This window comes from Bubalus kerabau, chromosome 12, assembly GCF_029407905.1.
Source record: "Bubalus kerabau isolate K-KA32 ecotype Philippines breed swamp buffalo chromosome 12, PCC_UOA_SB_1v2, whole genome shotgun sequence".
Classification (NCBI taxonomy): Eukaryota; Metazoa; Chordata; class Mammalia; order Artiodactyla; family Bovidae; genus Bubalus; species Bubalus kerabau.
Window position 1 is genome coordinate 40,455,157 of NC_073635.1, and position 16,707 is coordinate 40,471,863.

Here is a 16,707-nt window from a genome sequence, read left to right on the forward strand (position 1 = left end):
ACTTATTGCCTGTAAATAATCAATCAGTTACTTTGATTCTTGATTCATCATCCTATAATTTACTCTGAATGTTATAAAATTAATTTATTTTTTAAGGTTAAATCAGATTCTTAAGTAATGGATGGCTAAGTATGCTGTATAATATAAATAAAATTATAAATTTATATTAGGATATAGATGTTGGGCATGAAAGGATATTGCTTACTAATACTATATTTTTTAAATGTTATTTAATAGGAACAGCAACAGTTTCACACCCAATAGTGCAATAGGTAATGGAAATGAAAACCTTAATAAATCAATAAATAAATGGCACATGACTATCTAGGTATTTTTCCTATCTATCTATCATTTATCTTGTCTGGCTTACCTAGATGTTCAAACAACCTGTTTCTGTTTTAATCACATTATCTCTTAGATTGAGATTATATTAGTGGTTATGCACTGAAGGTTATAATAAATATAAGATTTTTTATTTCATGCAGTTTGAATTATTTAATTAAGATAATGTAAAAACAAAAGCAACCACTTTTATTCTAAATCAGTTTTCTTTGAAAGTTAAATAGCACCGTCTTTTCCTGAGAACCAAGGAAACATCAGAATTTCAAACTCTTAAAATTATTTACAATCAACTCATTGTTACTATATCTCCCCATCCATTAACACACTAATTTAGCATAACTAAGTCAGATATGGACTTCCTTCCTAGCTCAGCTGGTAAAGAATCGGCCTGCGATGCAGGAAACCCCAGTCTGATTCCTGGGTTGAGAAGATCTCCTGGAGAAGGGATAGGTTACCCACTCCAGTATTCTTGGGCTTCCCTGGTGGCTCAGTAGGTAAAGAATCCACCTGCAATGTGGGAGACCTGGGTTTGATCCCTGGGTTAGGAAGATCCCCTGGAAAAGCTTGGCAACTCACACCAGTATTCTGGCCTGGAGAATTCCCATGGACAGAGGAGCCTGGCAGGCTGCAAAGTCAGACAAGACTGAGTCTCTAAGCACAGAGCACACATCAGATATAAGCATTTAATTCTGAATTAGTCCAAAAGCACTGCTTCTATTGGAAGGAGCAAGAAAAATAATATATTTATATCTTAGAGAATCAATTGGATATAAGGACAGAAAAATCAGTATCTTTGGAACAGAGAGCAACAAATGCAGCTTAACTTGCTCCTGTCACAGTAAGCACAATTCTTTCAGATCAATTCTTTCTGATCTTTCAGAAGATCAGTTAGTCGGCCTCTTTTTGTTTCTCAAGATTGACAGATAACCCTTGAATTCCAGCTCTTTCAATATGCATATGGCCAAAATTCTAAATTACTTCCTGTTAAATAGCCTCTATTATTTGTATTCTCTGCTATCTTAGATATATTTTTCCTTTCAAATCCAGAATGCTATACTCCTTTACCAAAGTGATCAATAATTTTCTTCTCAAAGTTATAGGTTTTGTTGGTGCTTCACTAACATTAATTGTGGCTTTACTTGGGTTTCAAGATATATGACTTAAAAATGAGGTGATTAATAAGAAGAACATGTAGTAATGAGCCATTTGTTTATCTAAAAATAAGAGGATGAATAATTTATTAGTCAACACATTGTATTTATAGGATGGTTGAGCCATATGTAGCTTATAATTGGGTTTCAACTCAATAAATTAACTCAGTACTTTACATGGCACTGTAAGATGCTATAGTACAGATGATATACTTATCTAATCCATCATTAAGCATGTCTTTTGTGTGTAATGTGCTGTTCCCAACATTCCACTTCCTTGTAATAAAAGTCTAGTCTTCATCCAATTCCTCTGAGTAAAAAGATGTTAATAAATAATGCACAGACAAGTGTGACAATAAACAGATACTAGGAAGCAATAGATCAATATATATGTGCATTAGTGTCTGCATTTCAGAGGTGTTTAAGTTAAAGAAAATTTCCATTTCATTTCCATTCCAAGTTAAGCAAGTATGCCTTGCCTTTTTTTGCTTTCAGTATCTTCTGCTTTCATAGATACACTAGTATAAAGGAGTGCTTGGAACCTTGAAAACATTTCATAAAGCAAAATACAGATACTTGATTATTTCTGTCTGCAATAGTTATAGCAATTGTGCCAAGAATTAGAACCATTGTGTATTGTGTAAAATAGGATTAATAAATAACATACTTGATCCTATCAGAGGAAATCAAAGAGTAGAGGCAGCATTGAGAATAAGGTATGTCTCTGATTTCTAATTGCTGTTTTTCCAGTTTCGAACGATGAGCTCTAATTTATTTTGAGAAAACATTTTTTGTCTGGAAGATTAGTAAAATCTCTGCTGATATAAAGAGTACTACAGAAAAAGAGCTGTGCTTGCTCAGTGAAAGCAGAATTTGGATTACTTACTTAACATGCAACTTGTCTACCAAATAACTTCAGAGAGATAATTAATAAATACTTGAGCTTTTATTATAAAATTAATGTATATTATCAGCAGGCCTGTTTATTGATTTATCATAAGAAGTGCAGAAGAGACCCAAAGGACCTGATTCATTTTGTCTTTTTATCTTCTTCCTATAAACAGAAGATGGGGGTACAGGAGTTTACAGAGAAGGGGAGTGGAAAGTTTGGGTGTTACCCTAATCTTGTCTTTAAAAGTGAGGAAACAGATGCTGATAAGACTCCAAAATGACCAGGTGGATCCATCTCACAATATAGGCATTTTTGCTGACAAAACTCAAATTTTCAACGTTAGTCTATGATTCTTCTCCTTGGCATTTCTTGCTGGACAATGTCAATGTTTATCTCAGGGATTCTCCTGGTAATACAGCTTCCTGGCTGACCCACTCTTTATATTGACACTTTCCTATTTTATGTTCATCTATCCATTCAATCCACCTCCCCAATGGTAGGGTAGGCTTGAAGCTAAAGAAGCCTAAGTTCCTCACTGAATTACTCTCTTCCATGGTCTGAGAGAAACCAGAACAATTGTTCATGTAGTAATAACCTAACTCCTCTCCTAGTTCTGATTAATTATAGCTAAATATAGTTTCCCTAGTCTCTCATGTCATGATAATTTTTATATGTATATCTGAAATTACCATTTAAATTTCATAAAAATATTATATATTTTTTTAATTTTAAACTTCTTATAATCTTAAAGGTGTTTTCCATTTACTTATACCATGTATCAACTTTAAAAATAAAATGAAGCTAAAATTAAAGTAGTGTAGGATATGTCTGGCATATGAATACAATTTGCTTAATAGTTTTGTCAGTATCAAATGATAAACCATCTGCTGTTTAAATAGCCCTGATATTTATTTATAGGCCATTTTAATTCAATTTAGGCCCTGACTGCAAAGTTTTATAATCAGCTTGCATTGGTCTTTGTATCATTCTTCTATCTCAAACATCTTAAATATTCTTTATTATGATATTTTCTAGCAAATATTTATGCCAATATTAATGCTTATTTTTCCTATATCTGATTTTCAGAAAAAAACTTCCTAAATGTCTCATATGTGCATACTGAGATGTCCAACAGAGTTTATAAGTAAGTAGTCTGTTTGTTTATATAGTCCTAGGCTTCCCTGGTGGCTCAGATGGTAAAGCGTCTGTCTGCAGTGCAGGAGACCTGGGTTCGATCCCTGGGTTGGGAATATCCCCTGGAGAAGGAAATGGCAGCCCACTCCAGTATTCTTGCCTGGAAAACCTCATGGACGGCAGAGCCTGGTAGGCTACTGTCCATGGGGTCACAAAGAGTCGGACACGACTGAGCGACTTCACTTCACTTCACTTCAGGATTCTCAAATAATGTAAATGAAGTAGCTCAGTCATATCCAACTCTTTGCAACCCCATGGACTATAGCTTACCAGGCTCCTCCAGCCATGGGATTTTCCAGGAAAGAGTACTGGAGTGGGTTGCCATTTCCTTCTCCAAATAATGCAAAGCAGAGATAATTTTTATATTCCCAACAGCAGTCAAAACAAAACAAAACAAAAAACTCTGGATCATTGCAACACAAATCATTGTCTTTTCAGAGCTTAAAAACTTCAATAACTACATGAGATCATTCACAGTGGAAAAAAAAAGTTGAAGAGCACATCAATTAGATTTGGATGACAGTAAAGTGATGGGATCACAGAGATTAAGATGGTTGGATGGCATCACTGATTCTAGTCAATCGACATGAGTTTGAGCAAACTCCAGGAGATTATGAAGGACAGAGAAGCCTGGCATGCTGCAGTCCACAGGGTCACAAAGAGTGGAACACAGCTGAGTGACTGAACAACAACAATAGCGATGAGAGGGCTTCCCAGGTGGTGCTAGTGTTAAAGAACACAGATGCCAATGCAGGAGATATAAGAGACTCTGATTCGATCCCTGGATTGGGAAGATACCCTGGAAGAGGAAATGGCAACCCACTCCAATATTCTTGCCTGGAGAATCCCATGGACAGAGGAGACTGGCGGGCTACAGTCCATAGGGTGTCAAAGAGTCAGACGTGACTGAACATGCATGACATGCACAGTGAGAGGAAGAGAGAAAAAAAAAAGTCTTCTTAACAGTTTGCTCATTTCAAATGTGTTCAGGGTCAAAACATCTTGGAATAAATATTTTATTTGTATTCTGTGGGTAAGTAAATTGGGGCTGAGAAATATAGCAAAATTTAAAGTTGAGTATGAGGGCTGAGAATCCCCATGAACAGAGGAGACTGGTGGGCTGGCATCCATGGGGTTGCAAAGAGTTGGACATGTCTGAACAACTAAGCATATGCTGTGTATAACACTTTATAAAGTGTTTTCATATGTGCTCTGTTATTTATGCTTCATAAGAATTTTGTTGGGCCAAATTTTTGTAGGTGTGCAAATTGGGGTTCAGTGGGGTTAAACACATTAAAAAAATTCTGATAGCCTGCTGAGGTGGGGCTTTAATCTAGGGCTCCAGATATAGTTGAATCTGATACCATAATCCACTGTACCATGCAGCTAGAAAAATGATTCATGTTTATGTGTATATCTTCAAAGTATGAATAAATGAGTTAAAAGATACAACATATTTTTCTGTTATCATTTGTCTTTAAATTTCTAAGTGTTAAAAGACAAAAGAAGGCATAAAAGCTATTGCCAGAGGATAATTTCTGGAAAGCTTATGATTAACTTGTCAAGAGAATTATAAGCAATTGGAGAGGGAAAACCACAAATGGTTTTGATGATTCAAACTTTAAAATGAGACAAAAAATGTTGGTCCCCCAAATAAACACCATATTCAAGACTGTCCTATGGTGATGAAAAAAGAGAAAGTGAAAGTCGCTCAGTTGTATCTGACTCTTTGCAACCCCATCAATGGAATTCTTTAGGCCAAACTACTGGATATTATTTTAGAGAAACTCTAAGTCTATGGGTGGTTGATAAAGAAGGCTGTTGAATAATTTCTTGTTTGCAGATTTTGTTTTCAACCTAAATTTATACAATTCAGCTAATACGATTTAACTTTTTATTTCATACTTTCAAGCAGCAACCTGTCATACAATATAGATTTCAATAATAAATTCTTCAGAACTGATAGAAGAAAGGGTGGTCTAATAGGCTGAAGTTTTGTCCTAGAGATAGCTATACTAGGGCTTCCATCCAGCTCTGCTACTCTGGAGCTAAATGGCCTTAGTGGAGTCTCTAGTATCTCCATAAAATGCTAATATTATGGATTAAATATAAAATGAAACATGATTGGCACTCAATATAAGCTGATGATGGTAATGAAGAAGATAGTTAAACATTTTTATCACTTTTGTTTAAATAAATAATTTGAAGATTTTAAGATGTTTCTTAAAATAACTATAGTGAAGTTGTTTGACATCAGAATGCAAACAGCATAATAACTAAGAGATGATTAAAGATCTTTTCCTATGAAACTATGGTGAAGCTGTTCAGTCAGAATGTAATTAGCAACAAAGGGAAGAAGATTGATCAAAGTACAAATAGTTTAAGTAAAATCAAGTATGGTAGTTCAGACATAATGAGGCATCTGTGGACCTACATTTATAATTTAACCCTCCTTCTCCTCAGTCATCCCCAAATTTAAAGTTATTCCCTGATCACAAAGCCACCACGTCCAAGTTATCAGGAAACCTGATACAGAAATGGGAAGAATCAATATGAAATGTTGTTAAATGTCTTTAGTTGAAGACTGTTTCTTAGATTTCATTTTGAAAGTATTTATATTAGGCAACATGAAAATACAGGAAAGACAACATTTATTTATAGAAAAAGCACCAGGAGCATTTTTAAAATTGAGATAACACAAATACTCTTTCCAAGAACCACTAGAATTATAACTAAATGCCATATATGTACTTAAAATGCTATATAAATTTCTGCCCCAAATTGCAAGTTTGGGGGACATATCTGGAAGAAGACTAAAATTTTAAATACATTCAGAAGAATAACTTTTTTTTAATTTTCATATACCAACCATAAACTGTGTGGATCAAAATAAACTGTGGAAAATTCTGAATGAGATGAGAATACCAGACCACCTGACCTGCCTCTTGAGAAATCTGTACGCAGGTCAGGAAGCAACAGTTAGAACTGGACATGGAACAACAGACTGGTTCCAAATAGGAAAAGGAGTATGTCAAGGCTGTATATTGTCACCCTGTTTATTTAACTTATATGCAGAGTACATCATGAGAAACGCTGGGCTGGAAGAAGCATAAGCTGGAGTCAAGATTGCTGGGAGAAATATCAATAACCTCAGATATGTAGATGGCACCACCCCTATGGCAGAAAGTGAAGAAGAACTAAAGAGCCTCTTGATGAAAGTGAAAGAGGAGAGTGAAAAAGTTGGCTTAAAGCTCAACATTCAGAAAACTAAGATCATGGCATCCTGTCCCATCACTTCATGGCTAATAGATGGGGAAACAGTGGAAACAGTGCCAGACTGTATTATTTTGGGCTCCTAAATCACTGCAGATGGTGATTGCAGCCATGAAACTAAAAGATGCTTACTCCTTGGAAGAAAAGTTATGACCAAACTTTTATGACCAAATAGAGAGCATATTAAGAAGCAGAGACATTACTTTGTCCACAAAGGTCTGTCTAGTCAAGGCTATGATTTTTCCAGTGGTCATGTATGGATGTGAGAATGTGACTATAAAGAAAGCTGAGCACCGAAGAATTGATGCTTTTGAACTGTGGTGTTGGAGAAGACTATTGAGAGTCCCTTGGACTGCAAGGAGATCCAAACAGGTCATCCTAAAGGAGATTAGTCCTGAGTGTTCATTGGAAGGACTGATGTTGAACATGAAACTCCAATACTTTGGCCACCTGACGCAAAGAGCTGACTCATTCGGAAAGATCCTGATGCTGGGAAAGATTGAGGGCAGGAGGAGAAGGGGACGACAGAGGATGAGATGGTTGGATTGCATCACCGACTTAATGGACATGGGTTTGGATGGACTCCGGGAGTTGGTGATGGACAGGGAGGCCTGGCGTGCTTCGATTCATGGGCTCGCAAAGAGTCAGACATAACTGAGTGCCTGAACTGAACTGAACCAACCATAAACAACAAAAACCCAAAGTGTTGAGTAAAATTAGGATAGCAGAAATTTGACACATAATAAAGCACGAGAGAAAATTATACTAATTAGAGTATGTAATTGAAGAAAGTTGAGCACTGAAGGATAGATGTTTTTGAACTGTGGTGCTGGAGAATACTCTTGAGAGTCCCTTAAACAGCAAGGAAATAAAACCAGTCAATACTAAAGGAAGTCAGTTCTGAATATTCATTGGAAGGACTGATGCTGAAGCTGAATCTCCAATACTTTGGCCAACTGATGTGAAGAACTGACTCATTGGAAAAGACCCTAATGCTGGCAAAGATTGAAGGCAGGACATGGGGATGACAGAGGATGAGATGGTTGGATGGCATCACCAACTTGATGGACATGAGTTTGAGCAAGCTCCAGGAGTTGGTGATGGACAGGGAAGCCTGGAGTGCTACAGCCCATAGAGTCACAAGTGGTCAGATATGACTGAGCAACTGAACTGAACTGAATTAAAGAATATAATAATAATTTAATGCTTATATATTCTGTGCCCAAAAATCCAAATGGAATTATGAAGGTACATAGGAACAATTTTGTAGGGTGGAATAAGATAAATGGCAATAAGTGAATGAATGCAACCACCCTGAATGCAACTGCATCACATACATTATAGTCATTTTCACACACATAAAAAAAAATACATTTATTGCAAAAGGTTTCTAATGTTATGGGATTGTAACCATTAGTATTAATTTAATAATGCATGATTTGTATAAGAAAGTATAACTGCTTTTAATGAAGTATGTCTGAAATCATTCTACTGTTATATGGGCTGTGCTTATTGTATTTTGCTAACTTCAGAATAAATACAAAGCAATGTAGAGAAACAATGTAAGAAAATCATGTTTCCCAAAGTTAGACTTTAAAATACCAAGTCTCTCAGGTCTTACTGTGAAAAAGTACACTGAAATCAAATCAAAAGTACACTAGAATTTGAAACATCTTGGAAACTCAGCATATTACATATTCCTCTGCTTCATAATGCACTTTTTCATGTTAAAGTCTCTGTGACCTCAGTAAAGTTATTTATTTTTCTTTCTTTAATCCAGTGCATTTTTAAAATCATTTAAGGGATGTAGAATATACTTTGGGAAATGCTGATATAAACTATAAAATCTCTCTGAGAATATTTATATTGGGTCTTAGATACTTTAGCCTTTTCTCTTATTAAGACGTAACAGAACTTATGTTCCCCCACTACCATATGCTGAATCAGATAAAAATATCTTGACTTTATAGAGCAATTCATATTTTTAAAGCACAATGCATTTCAACTGGCAATATTCTCCTAAAGTATTAGCAGCTACTCCAAATCTGAACTCAGGAAATCTCATGCCAAGGCTAGATCTCTGATAGCCAGTGTCATTCGCATCTAGTTGTTAAGTAAACCCTCTAATATTTTTTCTGAAAAGGTTGTCGTCTGTGTCTTTCTTTATGGCTTTCCATAGTCTTCTCTTACAGTGCTATTCTTATGCTCTTCAAGTACTAGGAATACCTCATCCATCCCCAAACCTCCAACAATGTGAACCTTCAATTTATAACCTTCCTGTGGTTCCTAATTATTTTCCTAGGAAATAAATTTAGGAAAAGAGACACCAAAGGGACATTCTAGTCCATTTCCTCCTATCGGGTATTATTTATCTTCAGTCATTATTCAAATATACTTGCTCTAAGGAAGACTTAATACTCTCCTTAATTTCTGCAACATTTAGGGTGACCTAGAAAATCATGGACATTTGCCAGAACTGTCATCCACATGTGAATGGCTTCATAATATTAAAGGGTAAATGCTGCTTGCATTTCCTTATCCCTGAGGCTATATATCAGGTACACGAACACAACAAATTAGGATGTTCTCTACAATGATTATATAATCAGAATATGATGCATTTTATGCTTTGTTTAGGCAATAATAATAGCTAGTGTTTATTGGTCATCTTATTTATTGTGGTAGTACTATTATCTCCATTTTACAAATAAAAACACTAAATCTCAAAAATTGAGCATGTTGCTCCAAATTGAATAATTTATAAGTGTTGGAAGCCATGATTAATTGTACTGTGTCACCCTTTCCTCTACTCCAGCAATTACTAATTAGACACATTGGGTTAGGTAAGCCAAGCAGAGGCCTTCCCTTGAAAATTCTCCCGTGGGAAAGATTCCCATCTCAATGTCTCCTGATCTTTGGAACCTATCATTCGTGAGGTAGCCACTTTCTTCCCTGTAGAGAAAGACAAATGGAAGAAAAAAGAGTAAAGTAAATTTAATGAGAAATAATTAAGGAATTTTATTTCTGAATCTTGCAAAGTTTTAATGGTACCTATTGTTTTGCAAGACATATCTGTATATTCTCATAATAAATCCCCTCACCATTTTATTTTTGGCTTAAGTATTTTGGCATTGATTCTACTACATGCAACCAACCATTCCTAACTAAATGAAGTCAGCCTATTTCTTGTCCCTTGTATGTGGCCTTCACTTTAAGTCTCCTTCCTTTGCTTCTTATTCCAAAAAAAGAAAAAAAGGTTAAAAAGCCCTTTCTGGATTTCTGTAAAGGAGAAGGAACAACATATAATACCTTATGGAAAAGGAATCATCTATGATGAAATGTACAATCACTCCTAATAAGGAAACGGCATTAGGTATTGCAAATTCAGGGGAAAAAGGTTAAGAAAATTGTATTAAAGTGTTCTGTGTGTTTAGTCTAACTGAAAATGAGAGCTCAGTGTTCTATTTAAAAATTCAATTGCTAACAAAGTCAAGTAGTTAAGCAAAGTATTGACTGTGGTTGAAGGTAGGGAAGCTGGCTTGGAAGCAGATGGCTTGGGGAAGGAAGGAGCTGGGCATAATCATAAATCATAACAGAAGAAGACAAAGGACAAGGAAGTCAGGCAAGGAGGGTAAAAGAAGCCGGATAACAAAAGACCCAAGCAGAAGCAAAAGAGAAAGGGGTAAAAGGAAGGGCATAGTAATAAAGGCAGGCTCGGGATGCCAACATGATGCAGACTGCCCTGAATTCTAATGAGAAGCTGTGGCACTGGAGAGCACAGAGCTGAGGAGCCCCACAACAGTTGGACAGTTTTTAAATGCAGCATTGTGCTGGAGGGCTGGTGGCTAGTCTCACCCCACAGAGAGGCTTTTAAAATTTAAAGTACATGACTGTGCTTAATTGGAAGTCACTCCTTAAAAGAAGGCCAGTGGTTTGGGGAAGTAAAATCTGACAACAGAACCCAGTGAAAAAAGAAAATAGATGAAAAACAAAAGTGGGCAAAGTGATATTAATGGCAAAGCTAATCAATGAAGAGGTTGACAGCAGCTAGAATTTTTTTTTTTTCCCTTTAGAAAACCTCCTGATTTTTTTTTCAAAGGACCTGACTCTTAGCTAAGATACCTCCATATAACAACCTTATAGCTAGGATTTACACACAATTGTTTCAATTATTTTTTACTATAGGTATTTTTTAACAAGCCCATGACAGCGTTTAAGTTGGCTGTGTCCGTTCAGAGGCGTGTTAAACTTGAATCAGAAGCACCATGGAAAACTTACAGAAGCATAGGGCTTTAAATTGCCCCTTTAAGTCATGAAAAGAATTACCCTGACTCATCCAATGTTGTGACAAATAGTCCTATACACAGTGACATGGATGCAGATCTTTATGTTTCCGCATATAATTTTTTCTATCTACATTTACTCCCATGGTCATCTTACCTTGTTGAGAGATTGAATACATAAATAGACGACAAGCAGACCAATACAACAGAACTCTGACCCAGAGGAGGTGTCCAGGAAGCCAGACTACAGTCTCTGCAGAAATTGTGTCAAAAATGGCAGGACCTTGTCAACACATTCTTGACACTGTCCCCTCCTTTCAAACTTAAGATGTAACAGAGAAAACCAAATAACCTTCTTGAACCCTTCATATAAAAGGTCCCACTTCAGTTAGCCTGCTTCCACTTCCCATGCCAGCAGCCTCCAAACAGAAGGCTACTGAAATCTTTTTATCCTAACTGTACAGTTGTCCCACTCCTTCTTAAGTCAGCCAAAATTAAGGGATAGTAACTGTGTCCCTTGATATAATAAGTTTTGAATTAATAACCTCTCTTTGTTTTTGTTTGGGTGATCTTTGTATATTTCCACAAATTGTTGTGATTAAAATATCGACTCCTAGTGTATCTTCTTGCTCAGATGCCTCTTAAATGGCTGGTTTCTCCACAATATCTACGTAGAATTTTAATTAGCTTGGTAACTTAACATGCACAAAAATACCTGTTCCCCCTCAATACTCTCTAAGTGTTCAATCATTCTAATTTCTTAAATCTGATATCTTGACATAAGTCTTGATTTGTCCCATTCTCACATGTTCTGCAACTAATTCAATAGCAAACTGTGTTGACTCAACCTTAAAAAGATATCCAGAATTTTATTAAATTGTACTATTTTACCATTACCTACTTGGTTGATTGCCCAAGCTATCATTGTCTCTCACCCAGATAACTGTAACAGCCTTTTAATTGGTTTCCCTGCTTCAGCTCTTGACCTTCTGTTTCCTATCAAAACCACATCTAAAATAATCCTTTTAAAGTGTCAAACAATTTGACACTTCTTCACTTCCCATCTCACTCGGAATGAATGTCAAAATTTGAAAATTTTCTGTAAGGTCCTTGCAGTATCTGGTCACCAATATTCTCTTCCCTCTCGTTACCTCACAGCTATAGCTGTTGGAACTGTGATTTCTACTTTTCCAAAAGCTGGGCAGTGATCTTTGATAGAGTTTGGTTAAAAATGTTAAATGATATATTTGAAAGAGAATATAATGATAAATCTCATACAAATATAAAGTAAATGTGTCAGATAATGTGTTCACTTGCTTAAATGAGAGAACCAATAAGATGTTATAACTTGTTCAAAAGAGATTCTAAAGTGCAGGGATACACACACACACACACACACACATATATAAAGGGATTCTGAAATAAGTTTATAAATAGGTACAGAACAAAACTATCCACAGTTAATAGGGCAACAATCAATGGCATTTCATAGGAACAATGAATGTTTTTATATATAAGGATTATTTCTATGATTCTTACTTTTCTACAACATCCAGAGTTCTAAACTAGCCCAGTAAAATGAAAGATAGAAATAATAAATGATCTAGATAAGTGAGCAGGGTAGGACATCTCCTAATTCCAAATTATTATTATTATTATTATTTAATTTTAAAATGTTTCCAAAAATTTCCAGGCAACAGGGAAACAGAATCAGAGAGACATAGAAAAACAAAAGTAGGGGAAGAAGGCGTAGGGGATAGGAGGAGGAGAAGAAGAGAAAGGAGAGAAGAGGGAAGGAAAGGAAAGGAAAGTAAAAGGAAGGAAAGGGTAAGGAGAGGAAAGAGAAGGAATGCATATGTGTACATAACTGGAGAGTGGTTGTATTTTCTTTCTGAAATTTTTGAAAAATAGGCAAAATGGAAGGATCACACAAGTTGAAATCAAACCTGAAAATGAAAAGATGCATTGTGAAAATCCAGAAAATTGACAAAGGGTCCTAGTGGAGAGAAAGCAAAGCTGAGCCAGAACTTCCCTTGTGGCTCAGCTGGTAAAGAATCCTCCAGCAATCTTCCCCTGGGTGGGGCAAGTTTCCCAGGAGAAGGGAAAGGCTACCCGCTCCAGAATTCTGGCCTGGAGAATTCCATGGGGTCTCAAAGAGTGGGACACAATTAAGTGACTTTCACTTTCATTTTTTCAGAGATGAGCCAAGGGAGGCTTGACAAAGGCTTTAAGTTGGTGAAAACTGTGCATGGTGAAAAGTAATGGATAATACATTTCGATGGTTAAAAGAAGCATATAAATACAGAGAGTATATAAAGTAGAGAAGTAAATGAACATCTTTAAAGCATAACATTAAGTGAAGATCCAAGAATGCTCGTTCCTCTGTTTCCCTGAAGTAGATTTACATTACTGAGTCTCTCATAGTAATGAAAGTTTACTCCCATCTCCGTGAAGCTCAGCTTTTCCATGGCTTTGGTGGAATTTCTGCTCTACTTATTCTCCAGATTACCTCAAAATAATCTCACAACACCTGAGGTAGCTTTTGAATTAGTTATCTTTCCCTTCTTGCACACCAAAGACCCCCAGGATAGCACTATTTGTCATGTACATGTTGATATCTCATTTTTTAGCACAATTCCTAAAGTGTAGAATGTGTTAAATAAATGCTTTGAGAACTAAACCTGACTTGTACAATTTTAGGCAAGTTTCTCAAAGTTAGCAAATCTGGCTTTTAGGGACTGCTGTGTATCTTAAATATGTTCTTTAATAAAAAGAAGCTACTACTCAAGTGTCAGTCTACTTGCTCTCGTTTCTTATATACATTTAAATATTTTCGTTCCTTTCAAAATCCAAAATGCTTAATAACATAATCATTTGCACATTACATTTAAAACTTCTTTCAAATATGGTAAAAAGGAGGTAGAAATGGCAACCCACTTCAGTATTCTTGCTTGGAAAATCCCATGGACAGAGGAGCCTGGTGGGCCACAGTCCATGGGATCACAAAGAGTCGGACACAACTGAACAAATGAGCAAAGAGGACAGCCTAGTGTTTTTAATGTATCTGCCAAATAATGAAATTTAAGGCTCTATTGTTCATCATCTATCTTTTCCTCTAGGCTCTACTTCTCAGAAACCAAAAATAAAATTATGAAGAGCTTTGCTAAAACTATTAAACTAATGGAGGAAAAAATTCCCACTAGAATGTACTATAGGCTATTGAGTTTTTAACCATGAAAAAGAAAATTCAAGTAAAAATAGATAATACTTTTGTAGGTGAAATTTTCCTCTGTATGTATTTATGTGCATTCTTGTATGTGTGTGCATGTGTGTGTGTAAACAGATATAGATATAGATAGGGTAGGAAAAGCTAAAGTATTCTCCTCGCCTCTCCCTCTCTACTTCAGCCCATCTTTAACCTTTTTACTTTTTCTTCCAAAAATGATGCTTGATATGAAAATTAATGTAAACTGGGTACATGAAGTAGCATTCCTATGGTTCATTTTTCCAGTGGAGAACTATTATTGGAGAACATTACTTTATAATTGAATTTAAAGAATTTTAAGGCCTACATAATATAAGAGACTATAAAACCACTATGAATTTTTTTCACCCACTTCCAGAAAAGTAGTAGTGAAAAACAACTCATTATTTTGACAGGCAGGCCTTTTATTTACTAACAACTATATTTGTAAATTTATGTTATACCTTAATTCAAAATATATCTCTCCATACTTCCTACTTGGTTATTCAGAATAATAAAAAATAAACACATTTCCCTTTCTCACATGACAAATCTCACATGACAAAAAATTATTATACTCTTCTTAAAACAATTCATTTCATTTAACCTTCCTTCTTTTTACGACATACATATAATTTACTATTTTAATTATATGGTTTGATAACCCTAATTCTTTAGCATTGCTTTCAATCTAGGTCAACAATGCTATACCACTCAACTTCCTAGTACACTGATGTCTCCAAGTTGCTCTTTGTTTCTAATGTATGTTTTCATCTCTGTGAGGCCTATAAAATATCTGATAGTGGTAGTTTAATTGCAAAGCCATTTCCAACTCTTGTGACTCCACAGACTGTAGCCCGCCAGGCACCTCTGTCCATGGGATTTCCCAGGCAAGAGTACTGGAGAGGTTGCCATTTCTTTCTCTAAGGGATCTTCTAGACCCGAGGATTGAACCCATGTCTCCTGCATTGCCATGCAGATTCTTTATCACTGAGCCAACAGAGAAGCCATGTTGTAGCGATATATGTATTCATGATCTCTCCAATTTATATCCTAGAACATGCAGAATGATTAAAGCAATGGACACAAAATATGCATATATTATTCAAAGAATGAATAAATGTAACTCTATAGAGGAATAGTTTTATTAAATGTGATTCAGTAAAAATCTTTAGGTTTAAAAAATAATCTTTCTAAGAGAATGACTGATTGTGTCTCAAATCTATGGAAGAAGAAATAATAGCAGTTAGCAATTAGAGGGAAAAACCCTCATTAGAGGCTTAATCTATTTCCAATGAAAAGCTTTAGATAGGGAAATAACTTACTAAGGAAGCTTATGGAATTTCTTATGCACAAGCATTATAGTTATATATAGGATTGGAATTGAATTAAGACAATTTATAACCAATTTGTGTTTGATTACAGTTCTAGCAAAAACAGAGAAGATGGCTTTATAGGGTTATTTTTAGCCTTTAGATTTTGAATCCATTTTCTTTATTTATGACTATGAAACTCTTGAATTACATGCTCAGATGATACTACATATTGTTTCATTAACCTAATAAAATAAAACTTTGTGTTTCTTATGCAATAGAAATGTAAATTATCTGTACAATATTAAGTTTATAAATGTGCTTTCTAAGCCACAACATGATGAATTATAGTCCCAGTGAACATTCATATAAGCTTTTTCATGGAAAGGGAAAGGAAATTCACTTTGAATTGAATTGAGATAAACATATCTCATAAGTGAATCAAGTTTCAATAATTCACAAGAAGTAAAAGCCAAAGTAAGTCAAAGGAGATATATTATAAATGTCTTAGCCCAAACCCAAAGTAGTTTTATCATGATATTAAATTACATTTTATTTATCAACAGATTTCTTTTCTATGCTTTTCTGAATAATACAATTTAAAATATTTTATATCAATGTTAAATAAAATTTTATATTTTATATTATTATAAATAGATTCTGCTATATTTCTTTGACACTGCTTTATTATTGCTTTATGGACCATAAGAATGTCACCATGGGCTTTCCTGGTGGGTCATACAGTAAAAAAATCCACCTGCAATGTGGGAGACCTGGGTTAGATCCCTGGGTTGGGAAGATCCCCTGGAGAAGGAAATGGCAGTCCACTCCAGTATTCTTGCATGGAGAATTCCATGGACAGAGGAGCCTGGTGGGCTACAGTCCATGGGGTCTCTGCTAGCCAGACAAAACTGAGTGACAAACACTCACTTTCCTTTCAAGAATGTCACCATATGTGGAAGGGAAAGGCACTAGTATACTTTGCTTTGAGAAATCAAAATATATTCAGAATTTT